Source organism: Rhinopithecus roxellana, chromosome 18, assembly GCF_007565055.1.
Source record: "Rhinopithecus roxellana isolate Shanxi Qingling chromosome 18, ASM756505v1, whole genome shotgun sequence".
Taxonomy (NCBI): domain Eukaryota; kingdom Metazoa; phylum Chordata; class Mammalia; order Primates; family Cercopithecidae; genus Rhinopithecus; species Rhinopithecus roxellana.
This window is the reverse complement of record NC_044566.1, coordinates 46449082-46467190: the sequence shown is the minus strand read 5'-3', so window position 1 is coordinate 46467190 and position 18109 is coordinate 46449082. Positions and strand designations below refer to the sequence as shown.

At 40.7% G+C, this 18109-nt stretch overlaps 1 protein-coding gene across 2 annotated transcripts in view; it reads right to left on the bottom strand.

Annotated features, from left to right (window-relative positions):
- Positions 1-18109, bottom strand: part of LCP1 (lymphocyte cytosolic protein 1) — a 69541-nt gene that overhangs the window by 45101 nt on the left and 6331 nt on the right. The window contains exons 2-3 of one of the 2 annotated variants that reach the window (XM_030922455.1): positions 13831-13894; positions 12027-12141 (exon numbers count right to left, since the gene is read on the bottom strand). The gene's annotated coding sequence lies outside the window, so the exon portion shown is untranslated. Of the gene's footprint in view, positions 1-12026; positions 12156-13830; positions 13895-18109 lie in introns of those variants that run through there. The other variant, XM_010358089.2, reaches the window with a different exon arrangement.

Here is an 18109-nt window from a genome sequence, read left to right as displayed (position 1 = left end):
CTAGCATTTACCTGCATGTAATCTGAGTCTCACTCTCTGAACTATGAAATTCATCCTCCAGTAATTCTAAACGTCTGTCACTAAACAAATTCATACATTTGTAAATTTCTTCCTTCAGGAGACATCTGCCAAACACCTACTATATGCCAGGTCCTGTGTTAGATGCTGAGAACACAGAGATGTGGCTCTGGCCTGTTGAGCAGGGGAGAGAGACACAGTAACTAGAATACAGGGGAACTTTTTAGGTCCACAGGAAGAGGGAAAAAATAGTTCTCCCCTGGAGAGCCAAAGACGGCCCCCTAGAGGAAGTGACATTTGACCTACATTTCAACAGAGGAGGAGGAGATTGCTTAAAAGTCAGTCTATTTTTTTCTTCATTCATCTGAGAGTATTACTCCATGTTCTCTCTATAGAAAGTCTACCTATTGGGAGTCAGAGAAAGGGCAAATAGCTAAAGAACAAATGAGAAGACCAGTTGGTCAATAAAAATAGCCGTTAACGTTAATGAGTGGTTAACTCAGTGCTAAATGTTTAATAGGCATTCACATTTAATTTTCATCACAATCCTATAGGGTATTACTATGATTCTCACTTTATAGATGAGGAAACTGAGGTTTAAATAACTGGCCCAGGGTCACACAGCTATCAACTGGAGTGGCCCCCTGCCTTTCCTGCCATTTCTGGCTATAGGATTCCTGTCATCTTTTGGGGTTACACAAAGAGAAACCCTTAAAGGTCAAAGCTCTGATCTCATGTTAATTAGGGAAGCACATATTTTTGCAAGATTTTACTTAGGATTGGGGCCCTGCCGAGGTTCTCTGGGGGAGTTCTAAATGTGTCTTCTCTTCAGTTTCTCAGCATCTTTAAAGGAAGTATTAAGAAGAGCAAGAACACAACCAGGCTTGATCTTTTCTGCCTGTGTCCCCCCTGCCACTGGGGGAGAAAAGTGTCCTCTTTGCCAGTGGCCTCCACACCTCAGTCATCCACTCACATTTCATCAAGCACATACCTTGTCCTGGGTACTAGAGATACCAAGATGAACAGCAGAGAATCCCTGCTCCTGAGGGGCACACAGTCCAGTAAACGAAATAGTCATGCAAATGCAAGACTACACTAATGTGAATATTTTAAAGATATTATTTGCATGGAGCTACAGGAGCACAGAGAAGGAAGTACAGTGGGCCCATGAATAACACAGGTTTGAATGGTGTGGGTCTAAATATACACAGTTTTCTTCAATACAGTCAGACCTCATTGTCCTCAGGTTCAGCATCTGCAACCAAACGTGGATGGAAAATACAAGTATTCACAGAATGCGAAACCCAGGGAGACCAAGGACCGACTTTTGCTACATGCGGGTACCACAGGGCTGACTGCAGCACTTGGGTATGTATGGATTTTAGTACCGAGGGGGTTCCTGGAACCAGTGCCCTGTGGATACCGCAAAACGACTGTATTGAACTCTGCCTGGGAAGCGAAGAGAAGGTTTTCCAGAGAAGGTGATGTTGCCCGCTGAGCTAAGTCTTAGGGACCCAGTAGTTTTCCAAACAGATAAAACAGAAAAGGGCATTCCAGGCAGAGAAAATAGCACTGCAGGGTCGGGCGTGGTGGTTCACGCCTGTCATCCCTGCACTTCGGGTGGCTGAGATGGTGGATCTCCTGAGGTCAGGAGTTTGAGACCAGTCTGGTCAACGTGGTGAAAACCCGTCTCTACTAAAAATACAAAAATTAATTGGGTGTGGTGATGGACACCTATAATCCCAGCTACTCAGGAGGCTGAGGGAGGAAAATTGCTTGAGCCCAGGAGGCAGAGGTTGCAGTGAGCCGAGATCGCGCCATTGCGCTCCAGTCTGGGCCACAGAGCGAGACTCCGTTACAAAAAAAAGAAAAGGAAGGAAGGAAGGGAGGGATGGAGGGAGGGAGAGAGAGAGAGAGAAAGAAAGAAAGAAGGAAGGTAAGGAAGAAAATAGGTCTACAAAGTGCAAAGCAAAAGCACACAGAAGAAACTATGGCAGGTTGGATATGGCTAAAGCCAGGGATGCAGGAGGAGACCTCCAGGAAGAGAGGCTGGTGAGGTGGTATCAGCGTGCTGCTCCGTCTCACTAGCTCTTGTTTCTAGAGGCAAAACCTCGGTGATGCAGGCTATACTCCACCCACCACAGGTAACGTGAATGCGAACAACAAAATAATTCTGTCCGGAAACCATTTTGGTTTGTTTGTGTGTGCATAGCTTTCTCCTTAAGTCACTGTCTCCCATTTAGAAAATACTGCAAAGACAGGAGGGAACTGAACATGTTAGAATGGGAAAATAGGGGCCCTGGAGGGTGAAGTCACTCCCCAAAGTCACAAAGTGACTGGTCCAAAAAGAGAAGTAAGTGGAACCTCCGGAGTCTTAGTTTGGTCTAACCAATAGGTGGAAAAAACACAAGTCAGTTGGCATTTTAAGAACCTAAAGTTTTATTTAAAAAACCCTTGAGATACATGGTCTGTGAAATGTGTTTTACTTCTTAGATGTGTGGATCTAGGATACAGGGATACATCCATGTAAAGGCATTCCACACAAAAGCTAATGCTCCTCGCTTCCTTTATGAAATTAGGATCATTATGTATTGTTTTAAAAATGAACCAACTAGGCAGTGACATGGTATGGTGAAATGCTGAATTTTCTGACTCAACTATTTTTTTGCTGTGTGTCTTTGAATATGTTATTTAAATTTTCTGAGCCTCAGTTTCTTCATCTTTAAAGAAGGAGTGCTAATAATGCAACCACACCATTCATTTCATAGGGCAGCATTAGGATTAGGTGAGACAGACTGTTGAAAATATATACAACAGTGCCTGGTGACTGAAGGGAGGAAGAGAGTAAGGGAGGAAGGGAAGAAACAAGGAAGAGGGAAGGAACAGAGGAAGTTAAAAGAAAATGTATAAGAACTAGAACTTTTGCAAAATTATCTTGGAGAACAAACCCCAATTTCTAGTATAAATTGTAGGAAATATTGTCAAGTCACAACTTAAAAGCAACGCTTAGTTGTGTGTATGTTATGTGTTTTTGTGTAGACGTAAATCTAGATCTCACATCCATGCTCTATGTTTTAATGTTCTCAGTCTGGCTTATTTTGGCTTTGGTACCACATTTCTTATTTGGAGTCCTTGCAGTCAGGTACTGCAGAACTGGCAGATGATACCAACCCAAAGCCAGACAGCATTGGTATTAGCTCATCCTGAGTGGCGAAGGGGCTCTGGGCTTTGCCTTGCCTGAGATGCTGGCAGTGGAAAGTACCTCCTTACAGTTGAGGAAGTGTGGCCAGAGTGGGAAAATGTACAGCAATCTTAAGAAAAGCCCAACCACATACACATGAGCCATGAAAAGAAAAGAGATCTCTGGGCATCTGTGATGAGGACCACTGAGCACCATCTCCTCCCTGTCAGATGCACCAATGCTCAGAGCTGATTCCGTTACCCTGCACTACTCTCTACCTGCTTCTCCACTCTCTAATTCTCCAGGCATTTTCACCATTGTAGTCTGAGCTGAAAAAGAGTGAGACAATGTACAGCAGACATTTGTATACAAGCAACGATAACAGAAACTTCTATTTATTTTTAACAATGTGACCTCATTCTCAATAGGCTCCTTGGAGCTGTTATTTTGGAATCTCTAATGACAAGCTTATTTGCAGAAAAAAACAAAAGGAGGAGTTACAGATAAATTGAGGCAGGAAATTTGTATTAATTTGATGGGCTCTCTTTATCTTCTTTTTTTTGAAAGCTACAGTTTAGTTGGTAAATATTTACCAACAGCAACATACAATGGAATATGTGTAACATTTCTTTTATCAAAATTTTAGTGGTCAAATAGCCTAATCTAATATCTTCATAGCTATTATTTTAAAGACTTGCCACCATCAAATCCTCAAGCATTTATATTTATTTCTCAAATATGTTTGGTATACCAGCAAATCTAACAAAAGGAGACCTGGGATGTCTTCCTGATAGAAAATGTGGAATTACAGGATGGGTGCAGTGGCTCATGCCTGTAATCCCAGCATTTTGGGAGGGAAGTGGGGGGATCATGAGTTCAGGAGTTCAAGACCAGCCTGGCCAACATGGTGAAACCCTGTCTCTACTAAAAATACAAAAAAAAAATTAGCTAAGTGTGGTGGTGTATGCCTGTAATCCCAGCTACTCGGGAGGCTGAGGCAGGAGAATCTCTTGAACCCAGTAGGTGGAGGTTGCAGTGAGCTAAGATTGTGCCTGGGCAATAAGAGTGAAAACTCCATCTTCAGAAAAAAAAGAAAGAAAGAAAAAGAAAATGTGGAGTTAGAAATAATCATTCAATAATCATGGAATCACAAAAAGGTATATAGACATACTATCAGGAAGCAACTAGTGGATCATGTTAGAAGATACAAAACAGTTTAAATAGACATGGATCATTCCTTTAAGAAACTGCTAACAAAATGAGAGACAGGAAAGGTGTGAATCTTGACTCTGGCAGTTACCGGTTCTGTGACCCCAGACAAGTCACTTAACCCTCCCTGAACCTCAGCTTGGTCATCCGGAATAAGGACATAAATAATAACAACTTTACCTAGCTATTTATGAAAATAAAAGAGTAATTATCTTTCAAGTGTTTGGCATGATGCCTACTAAATATCAGGGGCTCAGTAAGTCAGTGGTGAAGTGGTGATGCTGGGTGGAGTAGATATGCTCCATGTCTACATAGGTGACAACATGGGAAAATGGAAGGGGAAAATAACCCACATCACACCTAGCGAGTGGGTAGCACTTGCCTGATTTTATAGAGGATGAACTTCAGAGGGTCCAGAGACTTGCTCAGGCTCCACATTTCCTAAGAGGCCAGAATATAAATCCAAATCTGTCTCTACCTTTGCTCCCGTTTCTTTATGCCACATTTGCCTCTTTTGTGCCTGGGAGCTGCAGACATTCAGCTTTAAAAAACTGGTGCTCGGCCGGGCGCGGTGGCTCAAGCCTGTAATCCCAGCACTTTGGGAGGCCAAGACGGGCGGATCACGAGGTCAGGAGATCGAGACCATCCTGGCTAACACGGTGAAACCCCGTCTCTACTAAATGCAAAAAACTAGCCAGGCGAGGTGGCGGGCGCCTGTAGTCCCAGCTACTCCGCAGGCTGAGGCAGGAGAATGGCGTAAACCCGGGAGGCGGAGCTTGCAGTGAGCTGAGATCCGGCCACTGCACTCCAGACCGGGCGACAGAGCAAGACTCCGTCTCAAAAAAAAAAAAAAAAACTGGTGCTGGAGATACGATTCTGGAGGAAGAACTGTGTGTAGTGACCGGTAGGCTGGGTACGGAGGGAGGAGAAAAACTGTGTGAACATCACCAAGTGGATGAAGTATCACAACCATCATTCTCAGTGGTCACAGAAAAGAAACAGAATTCATGATATTTTGAGGAACAGTCCCAACATGAATGACAACAAGAAAAGGAAAAAAGCCAAAAAGTTCTCCAAGGTGCCTACCATATTCCATCCTTCCAAAGGGGAAACTTTAACACTGTTTATTAAGCATTAGAAACAGTGGGGGAAGTTCAGTTCGCATTTTTGAGATGAGGAAAGGGTGCTCAACAGTGCAAAACTGCATGTATGATCTTCTCTTTTTTCCTTACTCCCACTTTGCACGTATTACCTAGCTTTCTCTATAAAGAATTTGTAACCCACTCTTTGTTCAAGCTGGCCTTTCTGGTGAGGGTGATATGAGCCGATGACGTCAAGGAGGTACAAAGACTCTACTTTTTCAATGTTACACCTGAGATTACTAGAGGCTGGGAAGGGTAGGGGGAAGGTGGAGGACAGGAGAGATTTGTTTAGATACAAAATTACAGCTAGACAGGAGGAATAAGTTCTCATGTTCTATAGCACCATAGGATGACTACAGTAACAGTACATAGTTTTAAAATAGCTAGAAGAGAGGCTATTGAATGTTTCCAGCACAAGAAATAAAAAATGTTTGAGATGATGGAGATGCTCATTACCCTGATGTCATCACTAGACATTGTATGTATTTAAACATTACTAGGTACCCCATAAATATATACAATTATTATATGTCAACTTAAAAATAAATAAAAACTTAAAAAACACTTTCAGGATGGAAGCTATATTGAATGCACTCACATCTATTATAATCTCATGAATTATTATAAAAAGGTTTTTATGGGAAAAAAAGTTGCACCTTGGGAGGCCGAGACGGGCGGATCACGAGGTCAGGAGATCGAGACCATCCTGGCTAACACGGTGAAACCCCGTCTCTACTAAAAAAATACAAAAAAAAAAAAACTAGCCGGGCGAGGTGGCGGGCGCCTGTAGTCCCAGCTACTCGGGAGGCTGAGGCAGGAGAATGGCGTAAACCCGGGAGGCGGAGCTTGCAGTGAGCTGACATCCGGCCACTGCACTCCAGCCTGGGTGACAGAGGGAGACTCCGTCTCAAAAAAAAAAAAAAAAAAAAAAAAAAAAAAAAAAAAAAGTTGCACCTGAGGTTAATAAAGATTACTTCTACTTTTAAACTTTGCCTAAGGAATGCTGAATAGGGAAAACATGCAAATTTTATACAAATAACATTTGTGTATCCTTTTACTTCATACATTTGGATACACAGCTTGGATAAATTTTAGTGACTACTACTAGACTGAGGAAACAAAATGCAGGGTATTATTTAAATACAAGGTAATTGTTCCATTAATTCACTTCCCTCTAGAAAGTACAACCAGAAAAAGAAGGAAAACAAATTATCCAGGAGATTGCAATTCACATGCATAATTAATCTGCCTGCTGAATTTGGTGTCGGTTTTTCTGCTATGGAGAACATAATCTCTTTTCCACTTTAGCTTACCCAGTCAAGACGGAGTGTGTGAGTGAGTGTGTGTGTGTGTGTTTCTGTGTGTCTGTGTGTGTGTGAGAGAAGGAAAGAGAGAGAGAGGGAGACCCTCCCTTCTGTCCTTGTAACCGATGCTGAAACAAGAATCAATGCTGCAACCACAGAACTGTGGGTTTGCTAGTTCCCCAATTTAACAGAGCTTTTCCTTCCGCCAGAAAGAACAACTGACCATCTTTGAGAAACAGGTTCCTTGTACTCGTAAGTGGGGCTGACACAGCCATGGCTCTAAAGTTGAGCAAAACTTACTTAAACCCAGAAAGTGGATCACTTTTACCTCTCTTCTTCCACTAACATTTAAAACAATGTTTCATTCTGTCTCAGTTTTTAGGACACCTATATTTGGCCATTACTATACAATCATAGATACGTGTGCTTGGGTATAAAAACTAGAATGTTTAATCTATTCGTGTCTATCAGTCACAACAGACTAGAAAATGTGAATGCCACTGGGCTAAAATTATTCTAAACTTTAAAGGCCGGGCATGGTGGCTCCCACCTGTAATCCCAGCACTTTGGGAGGCCGAGGCAGGCAGATCACGAGGTCAGGAGATCGAGACCATCCTGGCTAACATGGTGAAACCTGTCTCTACTAAAACTACAAAAAATTAGCCAGGCGTGGTGGCAGACGCCTCTAGTCCCAGGTACTTGGGAGTCTCAGGCAGGAGAATCGCTCAAACCCAGGAGGGGGAGGTTTCAGTGAGCCAAGATCGCGCCACTGCACTCCAGCCTGGGCGACAGAGTGAGACTCTGTCTCAAAACAAACAAACAACAAAAAAAAAAAGACTAAGAACCTTTTAAAGTTTTTGAGGGTAGAGATCATGTTTTGTGACCCATGCAGAGGCCTATAATTGTTAACAACCAACTAGTACTCAGTCAAGTGTACAGAGGGACTGACTACTGATACTGCTGCTGCTGCTGCTGTGATGACACAGAATAGTCTGTTTAATAAAAGCACTTATCATATAGATGCATTTATTTGGGGGGGATTATGATTATTTGGGCTCAACTTGAGGGCTTCGGTACAAATAAGCACCATGGTTTGCTCCCTGTTTATCTCAGGAAGTTGCCTTGAAATTCAACAGTTAAGACAAAATTGATCGAATTGTAGAAAATAAATAAAACTCGTGAATGAATGAACTTGCCTTCAAATATGAAAAGGACACCAGAAACTACCTCACAGGTCTGTATGACAACTAGATGCTTTTATAGGGTTAAAGCACTTAGAAAAACACCTGATTCAATCTAAGTATTAGCTATTATTATTAGGATGATTAATTGAAACTTCTCCCACTCCCCCCACACCAATATCTTACAAGATGGAGCAGTTATGAAATTTCTGGGCAGACTGATGTAAGCACTGAAACTGACAAACCAAAACAACAGGAACAGTCAATAGTATAAGGCAGGAAGTTGGATCAGAAGGGAACTGAGGAAAGCAACAAGGAGATGCCATGTGGGGATCACCATGGCCACAGCAGCTGTAGGGAGATATCCCTAGGAAACCAACATCCAATCAGGAGGTGACTTCCGAGAGCCTCAAAATGAAGACACTGTGGAACATTACACTTTTTTAAGAAGTGCGTTTCCACCTGGCAAAACAGGAACACTTGAAACTCTTCATATCTGCGGACACCGATTAGTTTTATATTTTGATGGGTTCTAATTCTAATTTTTATTTCTGCAATGTTCAATATACAGATGAAATCGTATCATTTCATTTGATATCTGTAAGTTGGGAAACTAGCAGATTAAAAAAAACTAGGAAGAAAATTAGATTAACTGAAATAATGTCACTCTGCTATAAAATCTACTATTAGTCATAAAATCCAAGCCTTTATAATCTTACTTCATGAGTGTTTGACTCTTCATAAATATAACCTTATAAGCAGATATCTTAATTTTATTTTACCTAACCTGATTTTAAAATTTGCTTGTCATCTCTTCTGTATACACAGAAGGGCCTGGACTCTTTAGGTAACAAGGAGAAGTTGACTTGAGAATTTTCTGAGAAAAATCCAAAGTGACTAAGTAAAAGTTAACAACTGCTCTTGTGTTCTTTGTCATCAAAGAGGCCCATTATCGGGCATACAGTTTTGGCAAGGGTAGCTAAGTTTTGGCCCAACCAATGTATTTATACTAAAATAATGAGATTATAATTTCACCTGTTTGCTAGTCATTGTACATTTTTAAAAATTTCTTGAGGTCAATGTCTATGTGATACTTTGAAGCTAAAATGAGACTAGGGCTTTGGCAAAGCTGAAGCATGCTAGAATGCAAAATATTAAATTATTGTTGTATCTTCATTCATAGCAATAAATGGAAACTCAGTAAATATTAAGTTAATAAGTGCAATCAAAGTCTTTCATGCATATGTAAGAAGCTGAGAAAAAATACTTGTGACAAGTTTTCAATTCAGTAATTACCATTAGTATCTACTATGTGCCAGAAAAGATAGAGAAGGAGCTCAGGTCTGTCAGCAAATAAGGACTTGAAACTAAGACAATATGATTAATGCTATACTTACTCTAAGATCAGAGTATTAAGCAAATGCACACCCAAGAAACATTTAGTGGGGGCAGGGAGAAGATGGGAAGGCCTCCAAAAGGTAGGTTTCTTGAAGTCAGCCTTGAAAAATGATCAGAAGTTTTAAAAATAAAGAAGAATGCAATAAAGAAACAGTTGGAGTGAAAAAGGGTGAAAGAGAATGGAACTTTCTGGTGGCTTGTGGTCTGGTGCACCAAAATGTGGGTTAGCAGTGGCGGGGGAGGGGATGGGGTAGTGGGAGGTTGAACAGAAGGAAGTGACAAGAAATAAGATTGGGGAAGTGGGTTGAGGCAAGTTTGTAAAGGCACACAATTCTTTAGTAAAATTATGCATTAATTTAAAAATAGTTCTTCATCCCATTATTATATAAAACCTACAATGATATCTCTTATTTATAAAAATAAAAATGTTTGTAAATTTATTACAAAGTTTTTCTTCTCTCTTTTCTCTCTTTCTCTTGCTCTCTCTCTTTCATCCTCTCTCTCTTAAAACTGTGAGTGCCAAGATCTTGTTAGCCAGATTTAACAAGAAAAGTCTACAAACACCTACCTCTGAGAAAAATATGCTGGCCTGGAAGGGAGGATCTGTAACAGACATAGTCAGTAGGAGCCTGAAACCCTGACCATCTACTGTCCCCCACCTTAACTGCCCAGTGACCTATGGCCAGTTCCTTCAACCATCTAGCCCATTCCTTATCTCTAAAGGTAGTTGAGAGGATTAAACGAGGTGATGCATAAAGAATAGCTGCTTACACTACGTGCTTAATAATTATTGAGTGCTATTATTAATTTCCCGTCCTCTCCAAGTTAAATGGTTACATTCAAATGAGACTACTTGTTGGTCTTTCCTTCCCCAAAGGGTTCAGAGATAGAATTATAAATGAAGTTAAAGCACCGAAATTGTTTCCCAAATTACCGATTGTTTCAAGGCATAATTTACAAAAGAGTCAAAAATTTAAATGCTACAGAGAAAAGCGTCTCTGGGATTGCTAAGGAAATGTCCTCCTAGGCACAGCTCCATCCCACCACAGCAGTGCTTGTTTAAAGGACAAGACCTAGAAGATTTTTCCCCTCATGTTCCTGGGGGTGAGCTAGAATGAAGAGGAATATCTTCATAACATTTGGGATTGATGCTTTAGCAATGTAACTTAATTTTAAACAGGAGACCTTTTTATTTTGAATTAACTTTCTCGTAATCCTTTTTATTCCTTCTTAAATATAAGAAAAATACTGACATTCCTTCGCATTCTAATTTATTTTATTCTCACTAATAGTTTTACTTAAAATAAGACACAGCATATTTTTAGTCTGTTCTTTTCTGGGGTTCAAGTCCCTCTTCTCTCAATTTCACATTTTTGCTTATTTAAAACTATTCAAGTGAGATGTGCAAAGTAACATTGGTGGTCACATTTTGCAGTTTCCAGAAATTCACATTTATAGGTAAATTATTAATTCTATTCAAATTTGTCTACACAGACACTCTTTAAACAATTATTCTTAATGGAAACCAAATAGAAACGTATGACAAATGTATGTAAATTCAAAATCAAGGTGTGTGTGGATAAGCCACCTTTATTTGTTTACTGATAGTCCTGACAGAGTAATTTTAGAAAACAAGTTGCTATGTTAAAGAAAAGTTTGATTTTGATAAATATCCTGATTAATGTTTCCATTTCCAGTCTGAATGGCTTTTATGGTTATCATTTGTCAACGGTTCTTAGTGTTATATGATAGTGGTAATTAAGTAAAAGCTTATACTACAAAATTCGAAATGTCTATGTTTGGGTAAAGTTTCTGCAATAAATACCCCATATCAACTGTATAAAAATTTCTATTGTAGATAAAAAGCCTTTCTCCCAGAATTTGAGTGAATATTCATTGGTATGGTCATAAGCATAACAATTCAGATAATCCTACAGAAACACTACAATTAAGCATTACACAAATTGCTTTTATTTTTAGAGAACAAATGGAAAAGAGAAAAGCTCTAATTCCATGTGGTTATAAAGCACACCCATTAAAAACCTTTGGCACCAAAAATCACTCAAATAACCAGTATCACATTCAGTAACATATGACTCAAGATATTAATATATCCACTAAAGTACTTGTAAAGAAGTTTTTTAGAAAAACAGAACTGCAGGAACTAAAATTAAACTACCCCCATTAGGCCGATAAGCAGTACAATCTAAATTATCAATACGCGCTTTTCCTGAAAACATTTTAAAGAAGATAAAAATCACAGCAAATAGCCTTCCTGAAATAGAGCAATAGAAATAAACCAGAACATGGTTTGGTTTTAAAAGGAAAAAGAAATCTTAATTTTGGACAGGGGTGATAACTGCAGGTAAGTTGAGAAGAACCCAACCCAGAGAGCAGAGGTGCTCCATCTTGGATGGCCACACGAGGTGGCAGCAGATGTCCTGGCCAGTTAGACAGAGGCAGAATCACAGAGTTCTCAGGTGACATGCTCAGATGTCTAGTCCCCCGAAGGCAAAACCCACAATCCACAGAAACAGTGCCGAAGGACATCACAAGCACTTAAAACAAACAAAAACACATGAAGAAAATTTACCTTGTAGGAAAAAAGCTGTCCTTGGTAGTACTGGTGTATGACCAGGAACCCCTTCTTTCTGGTCTGCAGAACAGCTTTGTCAAGCCTGGGTGTGTGGTCACAAGGCAGGAAGTGACTAGAATGACAAATCATCAGCCAGGAAAGAAAAAGATTTTGTCTTTATAAGGACATTTTAACTTTTTTTTCATGTCCCCGCCCCACCAAAAATCACCTGACAGAACAGGTCACACTGAAATTCAGACACCTCCTACCACTTCCTCTTTTTTTTTTTTTTTTTTTTTTTTTTGAGACAAGGTCCCGCTCTTTTACCCACCTCTTTATAAGCATTTTTCTCTCTCCCTTTCTCCTCCAGCTGTCTTTAAGTAGTCCCTGGGCTACTTAAACCTTTCTGATTCTAGATAGCAAGGCAAGGTCAGACTGATAACTTGACTTCTTTGACTCCAGTTGCAAAAGCAAAGCCCAGGTGCCTACCTACTAACAGCAAAGATCAACAAATTATTCATTTTTAGTGAAAGAGCCAGAGAAAAAGGTGGCAAAACACCTGAAACAAATGAAAAGGGATTTCCTTGGGAAAGCCCCACCCCACCTACAATCAAATCTCTTTGGAGTCCCCCAACAGTGATCTTATTGGTGCAAACAAAACAGAATGATCTCTTTAAGTGAAGGACATGAAAAGGAAGGTTACTAGATTATTTACTCATTCTTTTATTTATAGAACATCTATGTGCTCGGGATCTCTTTAACCCAATTAAGTATCTCAATTATTTAAGCGTTTTCTATAAAGAGCAGCAGTAGATTGCACAGGCAGCTGTTATATTTAAACGGGTAGCTTAATTCCTTCTTACAGGCAGGAATTTTTTTGAATGCACATTTTATAAAATTAGCAGGTGGTGGCAGGGGAAGCTCTATTCTGTACCCAAGCCCCAGATGCTTGAGGGTAAATTCCTATCTTCAAATGGAGCATCCTCAAGTGCTCATGACGGTTGTGAAGACTGTGGCACCCTGAGTTATGCTGACTAAATATGAGACATGTCTCCACATTGCCTGGAGACTGTGTGTGGTTCCAGTAGTCAATCTGCTGTTTAGGAATGAGGGTGTGTGGCTGTGTTCCCAGGTTAGATGCTGCGCTGAAGATACCAGCTCCGGAGTCGACATGCGTCCGTGTTTGCTGGGCCACAGGCCTCTCAGGTGGTCACGGTATTCTGACTGGTTGGAGGGCTGCCCTTACACTTCTTTTGCTTTTTTGATTTCTCCTCTAGAAAGTTCCTGTTTCTGACCTTAAATGTTAAACCAAACTGTTCTGGTTTATCTACTTCATTAGCCAGTGGTGTGGTGACCTCATCAGAAGCCCACGGGGGCTATCTTGAGGAACAGGGTGGGCGGAAGAACAGGACGAGACGGTGGGGATTCTAGAAACGGTTCACCTCACAGAGAGCTATCAGCCTTCCTGTGATTTCCCAGGGAAGAGTTGGGGGGTGAGGGACTCTTTTTTCTCCATTGCACAATCACTCCCAATTAATAAGTTGCAGAGAGCTTTCAAGAAGCACCTAAATTCTTTCAGGACACCAGAGGAACATCCATGCATTGCTGTTACACCATTGCTCACACTACAAAGCAGCAAAATACTGTCCTCATTCGGGGCCCTGCAGCAGGACTCTGTAGATAATGTCCTGATCGTCTTACAGATACAAGGGGTTGTAACTGTGGACCTCCCTGATCTGGTTCCACATCCTGGTGGTTTCAGGATGGCATAAGAGCCCAAGGGTAACACTTTATGAAGGGTAACATATATTTATTCCTTTACCTTGGAGAAGGAAAGTGCAGTATGCTGTATCTAGTGGTGCCTGGTCATCTGAAGCCAGAGGAATCTATAAAGAAGAGCAAAATATATTTGTGCATTGGTTCAACAAGTGTTTGCATGCTTGTCTGAATTGGCGATTCAGAAATAAATAAATAACAGAAATTGCTGTTCTCAAGGAGTATAGTCTAGTGGGGAAAAAACATGTAAGTAAATAAATGCCATCTATAACAGAGGGGTGAAAAAGGCAGTGTGATATCAAAGCAGTTGCAGCTTTGAGCAGAGGTGATGTCTGTTAAGTGAAGAAAAGGATTTAGGATTCCAGGCAATGTCTAGGTTGTAGAAGATGAAAGGCACTGACTTGGGTGCTGCTTACAGACACCCAGTTAATAGAGTCGTCTTCTACCCTAGCATCCATGGCAGGCACCCACACTCCCTCAGCCACATCCTGGCCGGCACCATTGCAAACCCTGCCCTACTCCCTCAATCTTAATCTCTTTATCTGCCTCTCAGTGGTGTAAGTGTACCCAGTTTCAGGCAATTGTTTAGGTCCTAGACCAAGACTTTTTCAGAGAAGAGTATTTTATTCCTGTTGGTGTTTTAAATTGCTTGCACAGCATAATAGTAAACAGAAGACTGACTTGGTTTTCTTATGTTTTTATGTTCTCTACAGACAGTGCGCCCCCTTATGGCCTGCAGCCGGAGTGGACCCCTCTCACCCCACCCTCTATGAGCCTCCACTGCCAGTACCTGGCCTGGGTTTTGCCTTCCTCTAAGCCCTACCCCTCTTAGACTTCATCCCACCCTCTCCTGCCCTGAAGCCTCTGGCCTCACTCCCAGATACCAGATAACCTGCTACTCGGGCCTCTGAATATTGCTGAGGAAAGCCACAGAAACACAAACTTGGAATGCTAAAAAGTCAAGATGCTTGACTTCAAATTACTTCTCATAAATACTTTTATTCAATTTTATTAAGTCTTGAGAACAGGCATTCTCAACCTGGAGTCCATAGGGCCCTAAAACTAAATGCATAATTTTGTGTGCATTTACTTTTTTCTGGAAGAAGGATCCGTTGTATTAGTAAAGAGATCACAGACCCCAAAAAGTTGGGCATTTATTCTAAACTCCCTCCTCTTGCCTCAACCTTCCACTCCACCCTCCTATGCTTTGTCCTGGCCCAAGATTCTTCTGCTGCCCCTTCTTGACTAAGATGAGCCAAGTGGTCTGGTATGAGCTTCCCCTCTACTCTCACAATATCCACATCTTCCTCCTCTTTCAGTCTTAATGGAAGCAGCATTCTTCTTTCTTCCCAAGGTCAGCGTTTCATTACTACCTCATTCTTAATCTACTTCCTTAGATACCTTGCTCCATCTATTATCCCATGTTTTTCTAGCATCTTAATGCTAGCATCTTCAGCTCTCTCCACTTCCTCTCCAGGCACTCACAGGATTTGTACAAAGAGAAAAACACCTTTGCTTCACTCTACAGCCCACCATCATCCCAATATATGATGGGTAGGTAATGAAGATGAATTAAGACGGGTACACTTCCTGCTATTGTAGAATGTCCACTATGTTGAAGACACAGACAAGGAAAAAAGGCAAGTGAAGAGTTCTCTACTTGGAATCACGACAGATGAAAAGCAGCGTCCCGGCCGGGCGCGGTGGCTCAAGCTTGTAATCCCAGCACTTTGGGAGGCCGAGACGGGTGGATCACGAGGTCAGGAGATCGAGACCATCCTGGCTAACACGGTGAAACCCCGTCTCTACTAAAAAATACAAAAAACTAGCCGGGCGAGGTGGCGGGTGCCTGTAGTCCCAGCTACTCGGGAGGCTGAGGCAGGAGAATGGCGTAAACCCGGGAGGCGGAGCTTGCAGTGAGCTGAGATTCGGCCACTGCACTCCAGCCTGGGCGACAGAGCGAGACTCCGTCTCAACAAAAAAAAAAAAAAAAAAAAAAAAAAAAAAAAAAAAAAAAAAAAAAAAAAAAAAGAAAAGCAGCGTCCCTGGTAACACACAGCACTAACCCAGACGTGGGGCCTGGGAGGCAGAGAGAGGGAGCATCAAAGTGGTGAAGAGTAAAGAATCTGGGCCAGCTAGCTGGGGTCAGACTCCAGTTCTACTGTTGTACTAGTTGTGTGATCTTGGGCAAATTGTTTACCAGCACTGGCCTCAGTTTCCTCATCTAGAAAATGGGGATAAGAACAGTGTCTATTTGATATAGTTGTTGCAAGGGTTAAGTGAATTGATATATGTAAAGAACTTAGAAGAGTGCCTGGCACATAGTATATGCTATGTAAGTGTTAACTAATCTTTGAATATTTACATCAAGCTCTGGACTAGACCCCTAACATACATTATTTCATTTATTCCTCACAACAACTCTATGAATTAGGTATGATTATTAATATTTGTTCTTTAATTTTCAAAATAATGGCTTCATTGCAATATGCTTTACATACCATCAAATTCACCTTTAAAAAGTATACGATTGAGTGGTTTGTTGTATCTTAACAGAGTTGTGCAACAATTACACTGTATAATTCCAGAAAATTTTCATCATCCCCAAAAGAAACTCTGTACCCATTAGCAATTCCTCCCCATTCACCCCCATCTCCCAAATACCCAGCCATAGCCAACCACTAGTTTATTTTCTCTCTATATAAATTTGCCTATTCTGGACATTTCATATAAAGGGAATTACACAATACATGTTCTTTTGTTATGAGCCTCTTTCACTTAGCATGTTTTCAAGGTCCATCCATGTTGTCACATGTCAGTACTTCACTTTACTATTTATTATTTTATTTTGAGACAGAGTCTCACTCTGTCGCCCAGCCTGAAATGCAGTGGTGCGATTATAGCTTGCTGAGGCCTTGAACTCCTGGGCTCAAGCCATCTTCCCGCCTCAGCTTCCTGAGTAGCTGGGACTACAGGCACACATGATCACACCTGGCTAATTAAATTTTTTTTTTTTTTCTGTAGAGACAGGGTCTTGTCATGTTGGCCAGGCTGGTCTCGAATTCCTGGGCTCAGGTGATCCTCTTGCCTCGGCCTCCCAAAGTGCTGGGATTACAGACATGAGCCACTGCACCTGGCCTTCATTCCTTTTTATAGAAGAATGACATTCCACTGTATGAATATATCAAATTTTATTTGCTCATCAGTTGATGGATATTCAGATGCTCTCTATGATTTGATATTATAAAAAATGCCGCAGTTAACATTTGTGTACATTTTGTGTGTGTGGACATATGTTTTCTTTGATTTATTAATCAAAGTAATATATGTATTTAGTTTTAGAAGTCAAATATTACCTCAAGCCTCCTCATGAAACACCAGTCTCCTGACACACTCCTTCTCCTCTGATTCCATTCCCTAGAATCAAGTATTTTCAACAGTTTCAGCTAGTTCTTCTGTTGTTTTGTTCCATATTTCTAGAGTTATGCTTATGGAATATCTTGATTAGGTTCAGATACATACATATATACATATATATATGTTCATATATTTTTTTCCTTCCTACTTGAGAGATAAATATTTGAGCCTCTCACATCCCCCAGTCCAACATATACATGGTAACCTTCCCATCATCCTCCAGAACAGTTTACAATATCCTTTCAGTTAAATCAATACTCAGTTTTTACAGCGACTCAAAATATTCATAACTGAGTTAGGAATATTTTGCATTATGTTTTTGTATGTTTTTTGATATGCTAGTTTTCTATGTACATATTACTAATTCTGTATAAACTCTCCAAAAGAGCTAAAATACAATTTAAAACATCAAGAAATTATTCCATCCCTTGTTTCCCCCTTGGAGAGGACCTTCCTCCTGTTCAGTCCTGCTGCCCAGCTGCCTTCTAGAAGCTTCCCTTCGTCATCACTCTGGGGACCCCTTTATTCTCCATCTAGGCTGAATCTCCTATTTCTGGACCACACACCATCCACTTTCTTGGTCTACTTCCTTGTTTAAATGAGCATATCCTCTAGTAGATTCTTGAGAAAGAGTATATGGAACATAAATTTCTTGAGACATTTTATAGTTGAAAACTATCTCCATTCTTTGAAGTCCACACTGGAAATCATTTTCTCGGAATTTGGAAGGAATTGTTCCTGTGTGTTCTGGGTTCCAGGGTTGCTGTTGAGACATCTGATATCATTCTGACTTATGGTCCCTCTCACGTCATTTTTGGTTTCTCTCGGAAAATTTTTAGAATTTTTTTAATGCCAGGTGTTCTGAAAATTGTTGGTGATCTGTCTTAGTGTAAGTCTGTTTTCATCTA